The sequence below is a fragment of the Schistocerca cancellata genome, chromosome 6, assembly GCF_023864275.1.
Source record: "Schistocerca cancellata isolate TAMUIC-IGC-003103 chromosome 6, iqSchCanc2.1, whole genome shotgun sequence".
In the NCBI taxonomy this organism is placed as follows: domain Eukaryota; kingdom Metazoa; phylum Arthropoda; class Insecta; order Orthoptera; family Acrididae; genus Schistocerca; species Schistocerca cancellata.
This window is the reverse complement of record NC_064631.1, coordinates 699606157-699625186: the sequence shown is the minus strand read 5'-3', so window position 1 is coordinate 699625186 and position 19030 is coordinate 699606157. Positions and strand designations below refer to the sequence as shown.

Here is a 19030-nt window from a genome sequence, read left to right as displayed (position 1 = left end):
TCCTCGTACCTGTTTGGTCTAGCGAAAAGTTCGAGAATTGTCAGTATTTTATTTTATTTTGACGGCTAGCTGTTTCGGCGTTCCACTGTGCCATTTTCAAATCCAATATGCATCTCTCCAAATAAACGATAACGTCATATGGTGCCATATATCTCTAGCTGTCATGAGATCAACTGTATCATTAGCGCTTCATTCGAAGACTTGAAAGCACAGAGATACATGGCACCATAAGACGTTGTCATTGATATGGAGCCTGAAGATGGCATAGTGGAATGCCGAAACCGGTAGCCACCAAAATAAAATAAAATACCACCTCAGTAACACGGCTGTTGGAGAGTTTCATTGATATTGATAGTTACATAACGAGCCGATTTCCCCTGAATCAACAGAGCGGTTCGAGAAAGTTCGAATAGGTATCTATATCTTTGGAATTTAAAGGCAATTGTGTTAATCTCTGTAACATAGATCAAAAACAGGCAACTTTGTGAGTTCTAGGATGACATGAATGAGCCCAATGGCCGGTCCAGTATATGTCACTTTTCTTAAAATACTACAATGTAGACCCCTGTCCCACTCTGAACAGTCAGATACAAGAATTACAAAGAACGTTTCATCTCGCGGTCTAAAGTAAACTGAGTATCTGTGTACATTACCTCAAGCTTTGCTGCCGTATAATTAACTAGACGAAGTTACCCTTAAGTAACAGAAAGGTTTTAACGACATACCTGTAGTAGATGATCACCATCTTCCATAGTCAGGATATTTCCTAATGAAATTGTTTTGAAGGTGATTAATGAGTATTTCAGCCAGTGTGTCTGATATGCTATCACCCGTCGCTAGGCCATACGGTTGGTAAATATATTTACCACTGAATTTAAAATAACAAAATGATTAGGCAAATTCTAAAATTTCTGTTAGTTGAGTGATTTCACCTTGATTGATTATATTTCAAAATATCATACTTAATGGTTAGAAGCATTCCTGAAAGGGTATATTTGTATAAGAATGAACATCATCAAAGGAAGCAAGACATGGTTTCCTCAGTAATAATACATTTGTTTCTTCTACAGAATGGTAGGAGTTTCTCACCAAAAAATACATTTCATAGCATTAATTTTTCAGACTTTTTAACAGTTGTAGTACAAACATTATTATATATATACCAGCACCATCTAGTTTGGAACAAGCACACCTAACGTTTATATCTTTAGGTTTAAACTATAATTTTTTTCTTATACAAATTTGATAGCTGAACATTGTTAGTAAATATAGTTCGATGATCAAAAAAAGTAAATTTCTTTATAACGCCAGGATGTTATACAAAACTGCCTTGCGTTAAGTGCCACCTGGCGGACTTCTTTCCTTAAGGCTTTCGTGAGTACTCTCTAATCAGTTTGCACTTAAATCTCGCGACATTTAGACTAAGGAGATACTGCTGGATCGATTAATTTTTGCTATTTTTTGGTCCATAAAATAATGTGTGTCATATATCTGGTAAGCGTTAATTTTAATTAGCTTGTCACAGTTTATTTACTATTATCTGATGCAATCACACATGTCTCACGTACACCCATTTCCCTGTAGATCCTTCGAAAATTGCGTAAAGCAGACGCGCATGAGGTGTAATAAAGTCAATAAACTGCGTTCAGGACAAAAGTGTTTTTACGGCCCTCATGAATGGTTAACATTTATAAGTGCCTGGATCAATTGTTTAATATATTATCAGGAAGCGAATACGTATTAATGTGAAATATACAAACAAGTACTATTATCTACATATCGAGTAAAAGAGTAGTCCCCGATTAAAGATTAAAAGTTGTGTATGCACTGTTGATTCTTTTGGAAGAAAACGTGAAGTTTGTTCCTGTCCTTATTATCAGCATATTCACTACCAGAACATTCGGAGGCATGACTATGAATCTTCTGCGCAGTTTAATCCACAGCTGGTAAGTGATGTTTATCCTACCTGAATTTCCGTCCAGTCATTAGGATTTTATAACTCCGTTTGTTCAAATTACTCTTAATTACTGTCATGACGGTCATTTTCAGGCAGGTCTTGAGCTAAAATGGAAGATGATACAATTATGGTGAAAAGGCAAAACTATCAGTACACCCTGGTTGTACACTGCCGTTTTGTGACGCATAGGAAGCTTAGTACTATAATTCCCTTTTATTGTACTAAAATCATTCCAGAAGATTTTTACTCCGGTGTTAGTTTCTTTTGCAGTTAGTCTAATCGATGTATTCTTTTACTTTATACATAAACATCAATTGGTTCTTCAACTTCCGTCTACTTTATTTTAATTGTATTATAAACGTTTTTTGTGCCTGCTTTCAAATTTGGTGCCGTAAGTTCATTGTTCGTGCTTTGTGTTCATCGTTTCTACAGTACCACTTTATCCACAAATCTAGGGCAGCTAAAATGATTTGGTCCATTAAAACGAACTCCGCCTTAGTTTTTCAGGGATCCCACAAGTTTCTCTAGGACTGCTGGTAACAGCCCCCCGGCCGGCCGGGGTGGCCGAGCGGTTCTGGGCACTACAGTCTGGAACCGCGCGACCGCTACGGTCGCAGGTTCGAATCCTGCCTCGGGCATGGATGTGAGTGATGTCGTTAGGTTTAAGTAGTTTTAAGTTCTAGGCGACTGATGACCTCAGAAGTTGAGTCCCATAGTGCTCAGAGCCATTTGAGGGTAACAGCCCTGCAATACAGTCTTTTCCCACTTATCTCCTCTTCCATTTATGAATTTCCCACTATCTTCATAAAATCTAAAGGAACTTACGTATACAGTCTCCACTATTGTAATAGAAGTTGAATTGTTGCTTCTTTTCTCGAGAAACATTTCTAGCTCGTAATTCGTAGCAAAACGCTTCATTAACGTAGGTTGTTCCAGAAAATATCACTTGGCTACAAAAGACCTCTCTCCTCTCCTTACGCTAACAAGAAGAAATGAAAGATAAATTATGAAAAAAATGTAATAGGCACACGTTAAAAGTTTTTTTTTTTTGAGTTAGAACACCGTGATAGTTGGAGACAAATTCTATATCTGACATGGAATTATTGTTAAAACGACATTGGTTGTTTGTGTCGTTAACGACCGGAAAATTTATGCCACTCTGCTCGTGAACTAGTATCGACGAGCAATGGAACAAGTGATTTTTTACAGCGTTAAAACAGCTGTAATACCATCGCAAAAATTCTCGTTTTCAGACTATTTCTGCCCAGTAATTACCATTGTGATCGATTCGAAGCGCTGAAGATTTTATTCGTCACGTTCTACAAAGAGCTATGCGACTCAATTCCTCTCCGAAAAGTCAGGAGTACTTCTCCAAAAGATTGGATGAATGGGACCCCTCTCCAAGTTTGTCGCCGTAGTCATCAGCGACTGTCATTCAGGTTGGCGTAAAACCGCTATTCATCGCTGAACACACCGTGCCGCCATTCGTGAACAGTCCATGTTTCTCCGTCACTACGTCACTCCAGCTGCAGCCGTTTGTGTTGTACTCTTTTGGCAGCCTACACATGAGACGGCAGACCAGCCGTCGCTGGCCTCCGACCAATGGTGCGGATGACACAGAATTATTCTGGGAGTCCATCACTTGCACTCCGACGACAGTGCAGATGTGTGCGGGTTACGATGTGCTTGGGGCACAGTACAGCCTTCCTCCTTGTGGTGTTCAGGTGTGATCGAACAGAGCTTTGACAGTGAGTGCGTCTCCCCTCTCGCTCCCATGCAGTGCAGTGCCGCCAATGCCATATCCGATTATTGCACTACTTGACCAACCGATCAAATGGAGACTCACAACGCGGTTTCTTGCAAACACTGTTAAGTGCTGGCAACTCTGTCTCACACGTTACGCAGAATTTGTCCTTCATGGTAATCTACATACATACTCTGTTAGCCACCATGTGGTGTATGGTGGAGGGTAACATGTACCACTGTTAATCATTACCTTTCCCACTCCACTATCATACGGAGTGAGGGAAAATTACCGTGTATGTACCGGCATACAAGCCATAATTTCACTTATCTGGTCTGCGCTGTCATAACGCGAAATGCACGTTCGTGACAATAGAATCGTTCTGCAGTCAGTATCAAATGCTGCTCTCTAAATTTTCTCAACAGCGTATCGTCAAAAGAAGTTCGTCTTCGCGCCAGGGATTCCCATTTGCGTTTATGAAGCCTTTCCACAAAACTTGTGTGTTGATGAAACCTACATGTATCAAATCCAGCAGCATTCCTCTGGATTGCTTCGAACTCTGTCTACAATCTGGTCTGGCTTGGATCCCAGATACACGAGCACTGCGCAAGAATATGTTGCACAATTATTGTATAGGGAGTCTCTATGTAGGAGAGCTACAGTTTCCTAAAAGTCTCTCAGTACACCGAAACGATCATCTCGTTCACTACCACCGGCCTCACGGGTTTGCTCCATTTAATATCGTTTTGTAACGTTAAGGCTGGATATTTAATCGACGTAACTACGTCGACGTAACTAACACGAATTCTTTACAGACGAATGGAAAAAACTAGTAGAAGCTGACCTCGAGGAAGATCAGTTTAGATTCCGTAGAAATACTGGAACACGTGAGGCAATACTGACCTTACGACTTATCTTAGAAGAAAGATTAAGGAAAGGCCAACTTACGTTTCTAGCATTTGTAGACTTAGAGAAAGCTTTTCACAATGTTGACTGGAATACACTCTTTCAAATTCTAAAGGTGGCAGGGGTAAAATACAGGGAGCCAAAGGCTATTTACAAATTGTACAGAAACCAGATGGAAGTTATAAGGGTCGAGGGACATGAAAGGGAAGCAGTAAAGGAAACAAAAGAAAAATTCGGAGTAGGTATTAAAATCCAAGGAGAAGAAATAAAAACTTTGAGGTTCGCCGATGACATTGTAATTCTGTCAGAGACACCAAAGGACTTGGAAGAGCAGTTGAACGGAATGGATGGTATCTTGAAGCGAGGATATAAGATGAACATCAACAAAAGCAAAACGAGGATAATGGAATGTAGTCGAATTAAGTCGGGTGATACTGAGGGAATTAGATTAGGAAATGAGACACTTAAAGTAGTAAAGGAGTTTTGCTATTTGGGGAGAAAAATAACTGATGATGGTCGAAGTACAGAGGATATAAAATGTAGACTGGCAATGGCAAGGAAAGCGTTTATGAAGAAGAGAAATTTGTTAACATCGACTATAGATTTAAGTGGCAGGAAGTCATTTCTGAAAGTATTTGTATGGAGTGTAGCCATGTATGGAAGTGAAACATGGAAGGTAAATAGTTTGGACAAGAAGAGAATAGAAGCTTTTGAAATGTGGTGCTACAGAAGAATGCTGAAGATTAGATGGGTAGATCACATAACTAATGAGGAAGTATTGAATAGGATTGGGGAGAAGAGAAGTTTGTGGCACAACTTGACCAGAAGAAGGGATCGGTTGGTAGGACATGTTCTGAGGCATCAAGGGATCACCAATTTAGTATTGGAGGGCAGTGTGGAGGGTAAAAATCGTAGGGGGAGACCAAGAGATGAATACTCTAAGCAGATTCAGAAGGATGTAGGTTGTAGTAGGTACTGGGAGATGAAGAAGCTTGCACAGGATAGAGTAGCATGGAGAGCTGCATCAAACCAGTCTCAGGACTGAAGACCACAACAACAACAACTACGTCAAGAAGCACACCACTACATCTAAAATCGAACACTAGAATATAGATTCCTAGTTATCTGCATTACCTTACATTATTATACATTTAGAGCAATTTGTCATTAATCACACGAAATAGAAAGTCATGTTGTACCCTGATACACTTAGATAAGGACGACACTTTTCCGTATACTAAAGTGTCATTATCAAACAATACCAGATTACTGCTTACCCTGCCGCTCAGATCATTTATAGGTATGGGTAGTACAGGGAATAACAACGGACTTATCACACTTCCTTGCTGCACTTCTGGCAGTACCCTTGTCCGTGATGAAACCTCACTATCAAGGACAACGTCGTGGTTTCATTACTTCAGTAGTCGTCGAGTCATCAAATTCGGGCTCTCGAAAAGCTCTCAGATCCTGAGCTATGTATCATCTGTCCTGCTTGACAGTTCCTATAACTGGCCATTCCTAGTTGGTCGAACTTATGTATAGTCATGTTTGTATGTTGGCAAATTCCATTCATAATTTGACACTGCATGTAATCACATACTTCAGTTAATTTATACCCATTGTTGCTAACTGCTTCCTTACTAAATTTCCCAACCAGACCATTATTTAAGCGGCACCAAACTCTATTGTTTAATCCCTCCCCAGAAGAAACTTTTCTGAGGTGGAGAAGTAGTCCTAGTGATGTCCCTGAGTTATTCAAAATAATCCTCTTTATCAATGCCGGTTGTACAGTCAGTGATAGCATTTATTGTTAATAAAATCATCTTATTTCAGTCTCGAACTTCAAGAAACTCTCGTTAGTCTCCAATTCTTTATTCTTTCTTTGAAATTGTTCCTTACCAAAATTTGTACCCCATGTTGAGGCCTTGCTCCTTTGTCAACACCACGCCATACATATCGGTATCTTTTAAGACTTTCACTGCTTCTAAACTTACTTTTCGTCTCTGAGGAACTAAACGATTTACGTAGACAATATTATCACTTATAACGTTTAAAATTCAGAAAATTATATCTTTTTGATGAAAAGCTCTTAAGAGCGGAAAATTTTCGTGGGTAAATCATGTAACTAACACTGCTGACAGATAAGGTATCAGGCTCATTCCTGCTACCGACTGCTACCTGGGAGGCAATTCGGGGAGTGATCCACGATCGTGGGGGATTTGACCAGCATGCCGCCAACCCCTTCATCCGTTGCTGCCAGTAGCTGAAACCTGACGATACTCCTGCTTCTCTACTTCACTCAGTTACTTTTATTACAGTCGTTGGCCATTTCCATGACCGCACACGCTGAGTGACTGTGCTGCCAAAACCATTATGCTACGATGGCAGTAAAACTATTCGTGTAGGGGACAAGAAATAGATTATAATAGACCTGCATCACCATTCAGTAGTATGTAACATTTTGCTAGTTCGACTATGTGTCATACAGATCCATGTGTCATCCATGTGTCACGGATGATAGCAAGGGGTGGGGGGGAGGAGATAAGTAAAATGCAGGATACCACAGTACGTTTTTAAGAGTCTACTGTAGTGTTACCCACTTATTTTGTAGTTTGCGTCTGAGTTTCTTTACTGTTCTTTTTTCTTTTAATCACTCCGATCTTATTTGATGTAATTTTAAGAAAGGTTTTTTCCATTCAGTGCTATTTATTCAAATATTTTATTATTATTTATAGATCGCAAGATGATCATAAAGTAATGGAAATCAGTGGTTATCATATGTGATAATATGCTAGTCATACTGTTAAAATGAATATTTGGTAAATACATATTTCCATAGATGTGGCGGGAGCATTTTCAGAATAAATAAAGTCCATGTAACAGGAGCGGTTGGTCTGACATAAGCTTTCATATCTGTACTCGGGTCTTGAGTCATTACTCGATACGGTTTGGAAGCTGAATGAAAGGAGAGGACAATGTATGATGTTATCGGTTCCTTGTTCTATCACGACTGACGTGTGTAGTTGGCGTTATTGCTGTCTGATGAATGCACATCCGCAACAGGTGCTGTAACAAAAAATATTTAGCTTTTTATTTATAGTTGTGAGGCTGTGCTACCAAGAAGCGACGGAAGAATCAGTTACCATAAAAACTATTAACTTTACCTGTATAATTATTGGCCCCTGTTCATGCGCTACATTATTCTACGATTTTAATGTATTTGTTGTGCAGAACTTAATACACTGTATGTATGTGACCTTTTTTTTAAAAAAACTAAAGGAGTGTACGTTCTGAGGCAGAATGATAATATTTCTGGGAATACTAGAAGGGTATTGACGACTTCCGTGTTCTGACGAAGATTATAGTCTCACATAATGTTCTTGATACATGTGTTTGAAACCACCCAGGCCAATAAGAGGATTTTTTGTCTTTGCTCTTCCTCGCGTAACTGTTTTAACTTTTCTGTACTTGTAATTACCGATCATCATTCCACCTATTTATTATCTGTCATTTTCTGTATTGTGTTTCCATCCGGACACCGAGTGGAGGGCTGTTATCTTGATGTGATGCATTAAGATCAATTTCCGTATAATGTATATAGTTTTTATTGGGATTAGTTAAACCTGAAGAACAAAATTCAGCCGAAACGAAATCTCTGCTATGTAAATCGTTTATCTTAAGACCATGTCGGGCCCAGTCTGCTTCAGAGCATATAATTTAATGACAAACATAAATATCTGTGACTTACCATGAAAATATTAATCTACGATGTATTATCAGTTTATTGATTAGGGCCAAGTAATGCATGCAGCTTTTTGCTTGGGTATATAGTAACAGGGCCATTTCTGCCACGAGATTATTGGTTAATAATATATAATAACACCACGCCAATTTTTGTTTTAACTTAAGCACTATTACTCAAAGGAATTTAAATATAGATAATACGTCGTTTGTCACGGAAATGTACTTCTGTCTCAGTTATATTTCTAAAAGCCTTCGAATAGATTGGAAGTGAAAGTTTATGAAGAAAGAAAAATATCCAAATTTCTGTCGAAAGGATTCGTTGCTGGAAACTCACTGAAATGACGATTGTGATTCCTTTCTTTTAATTAAGGGTTTCCTAGCCATGTGTATTTATTTGTTTACGTTATCGTATATATATATATATATATATATATATATATATATATATATATATATATATGTGTGTGTGTGTGTGTGTGTGTATGTGTCAGAATAAAAAGTGCCCCTATCATACAAAAAGAACGCGAATATATAGTGGGAGGAGTTAAGGATGTAAAAGAAGGGAATTAGATTTTAAACGTTGTCGAGATACGATGGTTTAAATTGGAGCTAAATATAGCATGTGAAAGTAGCTTTGACGCGAATTACATTGCCGAAACGATCAAATGAATACGAAATGCATACTCACGATGAAATTGAAAACTCAATTTCAAAAATTTAGTTTCATTAAGAATTTACGCGCAAAAAGCACGTTTTCTAGGAGTTTTATTAGGCGCGCCTGTTTTTACGCTCAAAACACGTTTTTCTTGGGAAAGTTTCTAAAGCGCGCCTTTTACATATTTTAAACTTTTAAAGATCTTTTTAAACATTGCCCTACGGTAGGTAAATGAATAGATTAAAAACGAAATTTTTATATTTCTTGAAAAAAAATTTTTTTTGACTTTATTCATTTATCCGCCTTCATGCGAAATTTAAACCGAGTCGTACAATTTTTAAGTATAGAAGCGGCAAGCTTCAGAAACCTCTCAGAAGTACGTGTTTATTGAATGTTTTTGTACGTAAAATCAAAACGGTACACGCAAAAATGTTACCATTCAAGTAGCCTTAATTTCAGCCTACTTTAAGTGTTTTGCGAAAGAAATTAATCGATTCGAATAATCTGCCCGGGCACCTGCTTCTCTTGGTCGTTCAAACTTTTACAGAAAGACAGACATTCGAATAGCTATATAAATGGCCTCTGGTGCGGGTTAAATCAAAAATATTTTAACCCTTGTTTGGAGCTTAAATGAGACCAGAGCACCAAGAAAACCCCCCATCCCCCAACCATTCTCTCAAAATCGACTTACTTGTTACACCGCTTCCATGTTAATATATAAATGTGTATGTAACAATTTCACGTAGTGAGCAGGCTCATGTCGGGAAGTATCGAAACACAGATTAAATGGGCAAGATCTGTTTCTAAACTGTAGCGCTAGTGACAGCACCTGTCGCGCTACTGTAATGTGAACTATGGAGGAAAAAAAACCACTCATGTGATTTTTAATCAAAACAAAGATGTATCTCGGAGTGGCAAATGGTTTTCTGTCCCAGGGCGTTCTGTTGTGCACGAATTTAGCTTTGGCGAGTTTTGTTCTGTTTGAAGCTAAGTAATACTAAATTTTTTGTACCTTTGGTACAACTGCGCTATTGTGTACTGTGTAAGATGTGGCGAAGTCTAAACTAATTAATAACATTGGGAATGTTAAACTGTCGCAGCGGCATGTGCAGGTTGTGTAGGGCTTACCAATTTCGTGCTTTAATGGGTAAAACAGATAGCATAAAACCTTGAATATTTATAGTTACTTTCTTAAATATACAGAGATGAAGAGTTAGGGACATATGGGATGAAAATAACGCGAAAGAAGCTGTAGAACATTCTGAGTTCATTAAATGGCCAGCAAGAAACGAATGTGAAATCTGCAGTATCCAGAAGTGTATTGTGTAGTACATCTGTACTGAAAATAAGGAGAAGGCTATGAAACCTTATTTTTCGCTATCGTTCAGTGATGAACAGGGAACAGTACTGCACGACAATGTTAAATTTTTAGGTAGCATTTGCCTTTCAGAAAAGACGAGTCCTTTAACCTAGTGTATAAATATTCAGGGCAACTGAAACCAGTACATCAATTAAATGAGACAAAAACGGAAGTGAGTTAAGACTTTTATTGTGATTTTATGACAAGACATGAAAACTTAAGGCTGAGGATTGCCGATTCCACGAGTTTGCAGCGAGCATCAGGTTTGAGCAGAATAAAACTGACAGACTCTTCGGCATCCTAGGTGAGCTGTTGGACAAGTTCAAGTTTATAACCATTTAGAAACCTATTGAAAGTATTTTTCAACAGTAATTACTTTTATACACGTTACGATTTCGTGTCCGATACAACTCTCCGAAAATTTAAAACATGGAAAACGAGGACGTGCAAAAATATCAAAAAGTATACAAGTATAAAATTTATGACATGGAGTTTTATAATTCAATTAGCTTGTAACGCCGGAAATGCATATCCTACTATTTCCATCTATTGTACTGTAATTTTTTTCCCTGTTTTGTTACCTCAAGATGTGACATACTATTTGTATATATATTTTTTTGCATTTATGTCGATGTATAATTGATTGTTTTGTAAATATTATTTGTATTTTTACGCTGGGTCTTGCCTAGGGAAAACTATGCTATCGAACGATTACATCGATAGATCGTGTGGAGAACCAAAGTGCTTAGGATCTTTTGAAGTGTGAACTCAGCCGCGTGGAGCGCGGGTGGAGGGGAGTCTGGCTGGGGTGGTGCAGTGGAGCAGGTGTGTTGTGTGACGCTCCCACGAGTTGCCGTGCTTTCGGGGTTTGGCAGCATGTAATTGCGCTCAACTTGCGATGATAGTTTCTGACATGGTGTCGCGGACAGGAAACATTAGCTGGCGCACATCAAGAGCCCGTTTCGTCTGGTAACCGTGACGAGAAGAAGGCGCGCCAACATCCAGCTTCTGCAACAGCGACGGCCGACAATGAGTGACTGTCGCCACCTCCTCGACCGACGGCTTCAAACCTTCAATCAACCGACAAGGAAGACTGGACGCACGTAAAGTTTTAGAACTGTATGGCAGACCTCAGCATTTCAAACTTTTAAAATTGTTGCATCAGAAAATTACAGTTACTTATCATGAACCTTTGTTGCTCATTGTCCCAATTGCATTGCCAAGCAGGGTCCCTTCCTTTTCCGAAATGAGCCCGAGTGTCGTTGAAATTCAAACGCCAGCATCATTCGATTTCACTGCTTTAATTTCAAAGTTCAGTTAAGGTATTCATAGCTGGCTACAATGCTTAGATTGCACAAGCACAAATTAAGAGTGCGAGTTTTGTTTCCATAGTTTAGTTACCTGTGACTGCAGCTCAGCTTGGTACGTACTAAATTTTACTATTGTTAATTGTTCAGAATCATTTAATTCAAGTTCAATGTTAAATCTCTTATTTCTAAATTGCGTAGATTCAAGTAGCTTTTGAAATGATTGTTGAGGTAGTCCAAGACTAACCGTATTTGACTGAATTTCAATGTGCTTCAGAAAGAAAGCTCATTATTAACTTCAGTCACTAAATTAACTTTCGATTATCCAGTTTTATTAATTCTTTTGCTAAATTAAGTCAGAGCGTAGCGAAATTTATTACTTCTGACAAACTTTCAGTTTTCACTACACATGTGTCAACCTTCAGTTGCCACGCTTCTAGTGCTAATTATATGTGCAATAACCTGTCTTTTTCAGTTACTATAGTAATTGCCCTTAGGACTGGCGACCGTAATTTCCACCAAATCTCAAATATCTTATTACTGCTAGTTAATTGTTAACGTAATGGCCACACATTTACTTTCTTTATTAACTTTACCCCTTTACAAAATTAATTTCCACCTGTTTCATTAGCATTTTTCCTTTCATTTAGATGTAACCTTTCCTGCCTCTTTACCGATAAATTCACTTCTGTGACGATTGCTTTTCCCAAATTTCCATTAGGTACACGTGGTTTAATTTTTCACTGTCATGAAGGTCGATAAGTGACGGGGAGGTTACAAGCTGAGTACCCAGCATTGTCCCAATATGATTCATTCCACTTTTCTATTAGTACATATACATCACCCTCCCTCTCTCTGTACACCTCCACCACCAGCTAGTCTCTTACGACCTTGTCCTGTCCTTCCCTCTGTCCATCTCCTGCTTCCCCTCTCTGTCAGACTGTTCCACCAACCTCTGTCTGTTAGTCTGCTCTTCCGCCCTCTAATTCTATCTCTTCCTCATGCTCGCTTTGTCAGTCTCCTTCTCCCATTCTCTCTCCATTTCTTCTCTCCATTCTCTGTCCATTTCCCCCTTCTTTCTGTTCAGCTCCTCCCTTTCTCCCTGTTCATCTCCTACCCTCTCCTTTCCATGTCCATCTCCTATATCCCCTTTTACAGTTCATTTTCCCCCCTCTTTCTGTCCATCTCCAGCTTTTCCTTTTCTCTATCCACTTCTGCCTTCCACTCTTCATCTCCCCCTGCTCTGTCTCTCGTCTTACATTTTCCTTATGCTTCCTCTGTCCACCTCATCCTCTTTCCTTTCTCTCTTCAACTCCACCTCCCCCTCTGTGTGTCCACTCCCAATCGGTATCACTCTCCATCAGTTCCACGTCTTACCTGTGCCTGTCTCCCTATTCCCCTTGCTGTGTGTCAATTTCCCAACCCTCGCTTCTCTCTCCAAGTTAAGAGTCTGGTGGCTCTTAACCTTACAGTATTTCAATCCAGATTGTGGCTGGCCGGAGTGGCCGTGCGGTTCTAAGCGCTACAGTCTGGAGCCGAGTGACCGCTACGGTCGCAGGTTCGAATCCTGCCTCGGGCATGGATGTGTGTGATGTCCTTAGTTAGGTTTAATTAGTTCTAAGATATAGGCGACTGATGACCTCAGAAGTTAAGTCGCATAGTGCTCTGAGCCATTCGAACCAGATTGTGTACCAAATTTGATTGACATATCGGTCCATTTGCTTAGGATGAGATTTTTACCCACGGCGTTGTTTACATACACAGGTGTCAAATATATTTCATACATATTTAACAAATTTCATTTTCACGCAGCTCTATGTTTATCATTATATACCTTGTGGACAATCTACTGCACAATGATATAATTTTGCCGGTATACCGAATGGCATACATGAACACCGTCTGCAAAATGTTCAAGAATACAGTTAGTAGTAAAGAAGTAAAAATGAAATCGTCGTGCTGCATAAGGCAGTTTTACTGCATCAACGGCGAAAATGTAGCAAGAGATTAACTTTTCCCCTACATCGATTTGCGGGGATCGTCAGCGAGAAAAAGTACCTTAAACGTTTGAAGTTGTGTAAAGTTTGTTACAAATCTCTATGTATCTTATTCTCAAATACTGGATGGCTACAGTCTTTTCTACCCTAACACTCATACCTTAGACGGGTGGGTAGTTCTTACCACCTGCAGTGATTCTTTCCAGACAACGCACGAACTTTATTTAAAATAGATCCTGTGGCTTAGAAACCGATTTGAAATTTACGTACATACATACACTACTGCCTATTAAAATACTTACACCAACAAGAAATGCAGATGATTAACGGGTACTCATTGGACAAATATATTATACTAGATCTGACTTGTGATTACATTTTCAATCAATTTGGGTGCATAGATCCTTAGAAATCAGTACCCAGAACAAGCACCTCTGGCCATTATAACGGCCTTGATACGCCTGGGCATTGAGTCAAAGAGAGCTTGGATCGCGTGTACAGGTACAGCTGCCCATTCAGCTTCAACACGATACCAGACTTCATCACGAGAAGTGACTGGCGTATTGTCACGAGCCAGTTGCTCGATCACGATTGACCAGACGTTTTCAATTGGTGAGAGATCTGGAGAATGTGCTGGCCGGGGCACCAATAGAACATTTTCTGTATCCAGAAAGGCCCGCAAAGGACCTGCGACATGCGGTCGTGCATTATCCTGCTGAATTGTAGGGTTTCGCAGGGATCGAACGAAGGGTAGAGCCACGGGTCGTAACACATCTGAAATGTAACGTCCACTGGTCAAAGTGCAGTCAGTGCGAATAACAGGTGACCGAGACGTATAACCATAGGCACCCCATACCATCACGCCGGATTGATACGCCAGTATGGCAATGACGAATACACGCTTCCAATGTGCGTTCACCGCGATGTCCCTTAACACGGATGCGACATTCAAAATGCTGTAAACAGAATCTGGATTCATCCGAAAAAATGACGTTTTGCCATTCGTGCACCCAGGTTCGTCGTTGAGTACACCATCGCAAGCGCTCCTGTCTGTGATACAGCGTCAAGGGTAACCGCAGCCATGGTCTCCGAGCTGATAGCCCATGCTGTTGCAAACGTCGTCGAACTCTTCGAGCAGATGTTTGTTGTCTTGCAAACGTCCCCATCCGTTGGCTCAGGGATCGAAACGTGGCTGCACGATTCGTTACAGCAATGCGGATAAGATGCCTGTGATTTCGATTGCTAGTGGTACGAGACCGTTGGGATCCAGCACGGCGTTCCGTATTACCCTCCTGATTCCATATTCTGCTAACATTCATTGGATCTCGAGCAACGCGAGCAGCAATGTCGCGATACGATAAATCGCAATCGCGATAGCCATCTCAACAACGCTTCACCAAGCAACGCCGGTCAACTGCTGTTTGTGTATGAGAAATCGGTTGTAAACTTTCCTCACGTCAGCACGTTGTAGGTGTAGCTACCGGCGCCAAGCTTGTGTGAATGCTCTGAAAAGCTGATCATTTGGATATCACAGCATCTCTTTCCTGTCGGTTAAATTTGGCGTCCGTAGCACGTCATCTTCGTGGTGTAGCAATTTTTTAATGGCCAGCAGTGTACATACACAAGTACCTTTATTTCATTCAATTTGTGTGGATTAAGTAACGTTTTATAGCACTGTTTTGTGTGAATAATGTTTCAATATCAGCCTCAGAAAACATGGTAACTTAGAAGCAGCTAATATGAAACACACACTTTCTGACCTTGGCCTAAGTCCCGCAGTAGTGCTAGCCGTGTGGGGCCCTGCACTTCCTAGTAAATACGATGACAAAGCTTGCAAGTGCCTCGTGTTTCGACAGAGAGCGAGATACAGAGAGTGAGAGAGGGAGGGAGGGAGGGAGGCAGTGAGGGAGTGGGAGGTGGACAAATGGAGAAGGCGGTAGGCAGAAGGGGTGGAGAGAGTAATATCTTCTAACGGCGACGGCCAGCAGGGTGCAGCTGGCAGAGTTTCCGGTTCTTGGACGACACAAGCTGTGGCGGGCTGCCAGGCGAAGAGACGGGGACTGCGGGACGGCTGGGCGTCTGCAGACGGCAGGAGGTCTGCACGGGCCGACCACAGCGGGGCGTCACGCCGTCAGCTGGTGGACAGACACAGTGCTCTGACGTTGCGGACCAGGGGGTGGCAGCTTTCACCGAACGAAACAGTTTTCGTTTATTATCTTTTTCTTTCATCCCAATTTAACCTGATACGACGACTCAAAATAACCGGTTACTAAAATAACCTTTTTCAGTTTTTTTATCCCTATTTCCTGTAATAAAAGTAGAGTTCCAACAATGTAGGAAAATTTTGAATCTCTCACTTTCAAGATGTGTGGAATAAAAATATTAGATTAAGTTAGCAACTGAAAGGAAACTGAGTCCGTCCACCGCTCGCTGCTTTTCTCGAAAAGCGATAAGTGGCTGAATAGCGCAAAAAATCACCAGTATCCTTCTACGCATTTTGGAACACTGCTCAGATATCATGTTATAATCGGCGATCACACTACTATTTGCGCATTAAGAATAGTTGGTGCTGAAGAAAGATAACTGAGGCTGAATTATGATTTTCGTTTTAATTTTACCATTCCCATTGACTACAAACAAATAAAAGTATTATGTAAAAGTATTATGTGAAAACGTCCGCCCCTTGTGGTCTCGCGGTAGCGTTCTCGCTTCCCGAGCACGGGGTCCAGGGTTCGATTCCCGGCGGGGTCAGGGATTTTTCCTGTCTCGAGATAACTGGGTGTTGTTGTGTCGTCTTCATCATCATCATGCATCCCCATTACGGTCGGAGGAAGGCAACGGCAAACCACCTCCATTAGGACCTTGCGCGGTGCGGGTCTCCCCGCATCGTTCCCCTACGCTCTGTAAAGAAGCATGGGACTTCATTTCCATTATGTAAAAACAGTATTCAAAGTCCAGAATGAGATTTTCACTCTGCAGCGGAGTGTGCGCTGATATGAAACTTCCTGGCAGATTAAAGCTGTGTGCCCGACCGAGACTCGAACTCGGGACCTTTGCCTTTCGCGGGCAAGTGCTCTACCAACTGAGCTACCGAAGCACGACTCACGCCCGGTACTCACAGCTTTACTTCTGCCAGTACCTCGTCTCCTACCTTCCAAACTTTACAGAAGCTCTCCTGCGAACCTTGCAGAACTAGCACTCCTGAAAGAAAGGATATTGCGGAGACATGGCTTAGCCACAGCCTGGGGGATGTTTCCAGAATGAGATTTTCACTCTGCAGCGGAGTGTGCGCTGATATGAAACTTCCTGGCAGATTAAAACTGTGTGCCCGACCGAGACTCGAACTCGGGACCTTTGCCTTTCGCGGGCAAGTGCTCTACCAAATGAGCTACCGAAGCACGACTCACGCCCGGTACTCACAGCTTTACTTCTGCCAGTACCTCGTCTCCTACCTTCCAAACTTTACAGAAGCTCTCCTACGAACCTTGCAGAACTAGCACTCCTGAAAGAAAGGATATTGCGGAGACATGGCTTAGCCACAGCCTGGGGGATGTTTCCAGAATGAGATTTTCACTCTGCAGCGTAGTGTGCGCTGATATGAAACTTCCTGGCAGATTAAAACTGTGTGCCCGACCGAGACTCGAACTCGGGACCTTTGCCTTTTACGGGCAAGTGCTCTACCAACTGAGCTACCGAAGCACGACACACGCCCGGTACTCACAGCTTTACTTCTGCCAGTACCTCGTTTCCTACATTCCAAACTTTACAGAAGCTCTCCTGCGAACCTTGCAGAACTAGCACTCCTGAAAGAAAGGATATTGCGGAGACATGGCTTAGCCACAGCCTGGGGGATGTTTCCAGAACGAGATTTTCACTCTGCAGCGGAGTGTGCGCTGATATGAAACTTCCTGGCAGATTAAAACTGTGTGCCCGACCGAGACTCGAACTCGGGACCTTTTCCTTCCGCGGGCAAGTGCTCTACCAACTGAGCTACCGAAGCACGACTCACGCCCGGTACTCACAGCTTTACTTCTGCCAGTACCTCGTCTCCTACCTTCCAAACTTTACAGAAGCTCTCCTGCGAACCTTGCAGAACTAGCACTCCTGAAAGAAAGGATATTGCGGAGACATGGCTTAGCCACAGCCTGGGGGAAGTTTCCAGAATGAGATTTTCACTCTGCAGCGGAGTGTGCGCTGATATGAAACTTCCTGGCAGATTAAAACTGTGTGCCCGACCGAGACTCGAACTCGGGACCTTTGCCTTTCGCGGGCAAGTGCTCTACCAACTGAGCTACCGAAGCACGACTCACGCCCGGTACTCACAGCTTTACTTCTGCCAGTACCTCGTCTCCTACCTTCCAAACTTTACAGAAGCTCTCCTGCGAACCTTGCAGAACAGAAGTTTGGAAGGTAGGAGACGAGGTACTGGGAGAAGTAAAGCTGTGAGTACCGGGCGTGCGTCGTGCTTCGGTAGCTCAGTTGGTAGAGCACTTGCCCGCGAAAGGCAAAGGTCCCGAGTTCGAGTCTCGGTCGGGCACACAGTTTTAATCTGCCAGGAAGTTTAGTATTCAAAGTGATATGTAAAAATAGACAGCAGATTAACTACTTCCTGTTTTTATTGTATTCTACGAATTGCTGTTATTAATCTATTCGTGTTAGCATAATTTCCTTCCTTACTTATTATTTATAGAAATGATAGGCAAATGCTTATTCTTTTAAAGCAAATGAAGCATTTTACTTCATTACTACGTCATTTAGTAAGAATATTTCCAGACTAGGGTTGGTGTCATTCAGCAGTATAAGAGATGTCCAGGGAAGACAGCGAGAAACTACCGCATACCCTAGGTGGGACAAGTCTTGCATACTTCACATAGACACGTAGCTCCAGCAACGACACACGGCAATATGGACAGAATTGTAGCAGAAATGCCGTAATGATACTTAGTCATGTGTTTATTGCTCGCTTCTGTCAACATTGTTTTTAAAACAGCACTGATAACTTCTCCCGTTTTCTGTAAAGCCGCTACATTTCAAACAATTGCAAATCTTGTGAATAAAATATACTCCAGTTTTTTAAAACAAAACTATTTTCGAGGGTGAGTCAAATGAAAACCTTAAATATTTTTTATTGTGCAGAAGTGGTAAAAAGCTTTAGCACTTTTCAACATAATTCCCCCCCCCCCCCACGCTCAATGCAAGTCCTACAGCGCTCACAAAGTGCATAAATTACTTTAGAAAAAATTTCTTTTGGTAGTCCGCGCAACCAATCATGCACCGCGTGACGTACCTCTTCATAAGAACGGAATTTCCTTCTTCCCATTACGTCTTTGAGTGGTCCAAACATATGGAAATCACTTGGG

General features: G+C 41.3%; 1 non-coding gene across 1 annotated transcript; it reads right to left on the bottom strand.

The window, feature by feature from the left end:
• Positions 1-17295: 17295 nt before the first annotated feature.
• Positions 17296-17370, bottom strand: Trnal-uaa (transfer RNA leucine (anticodon UAA)). The gene has a single exon. It is a non-coding gene; the product is annotated as a tRNA-Leu (tRNA).
• Positions 17371-19030: the final 1660 nt, after the last annotated feature.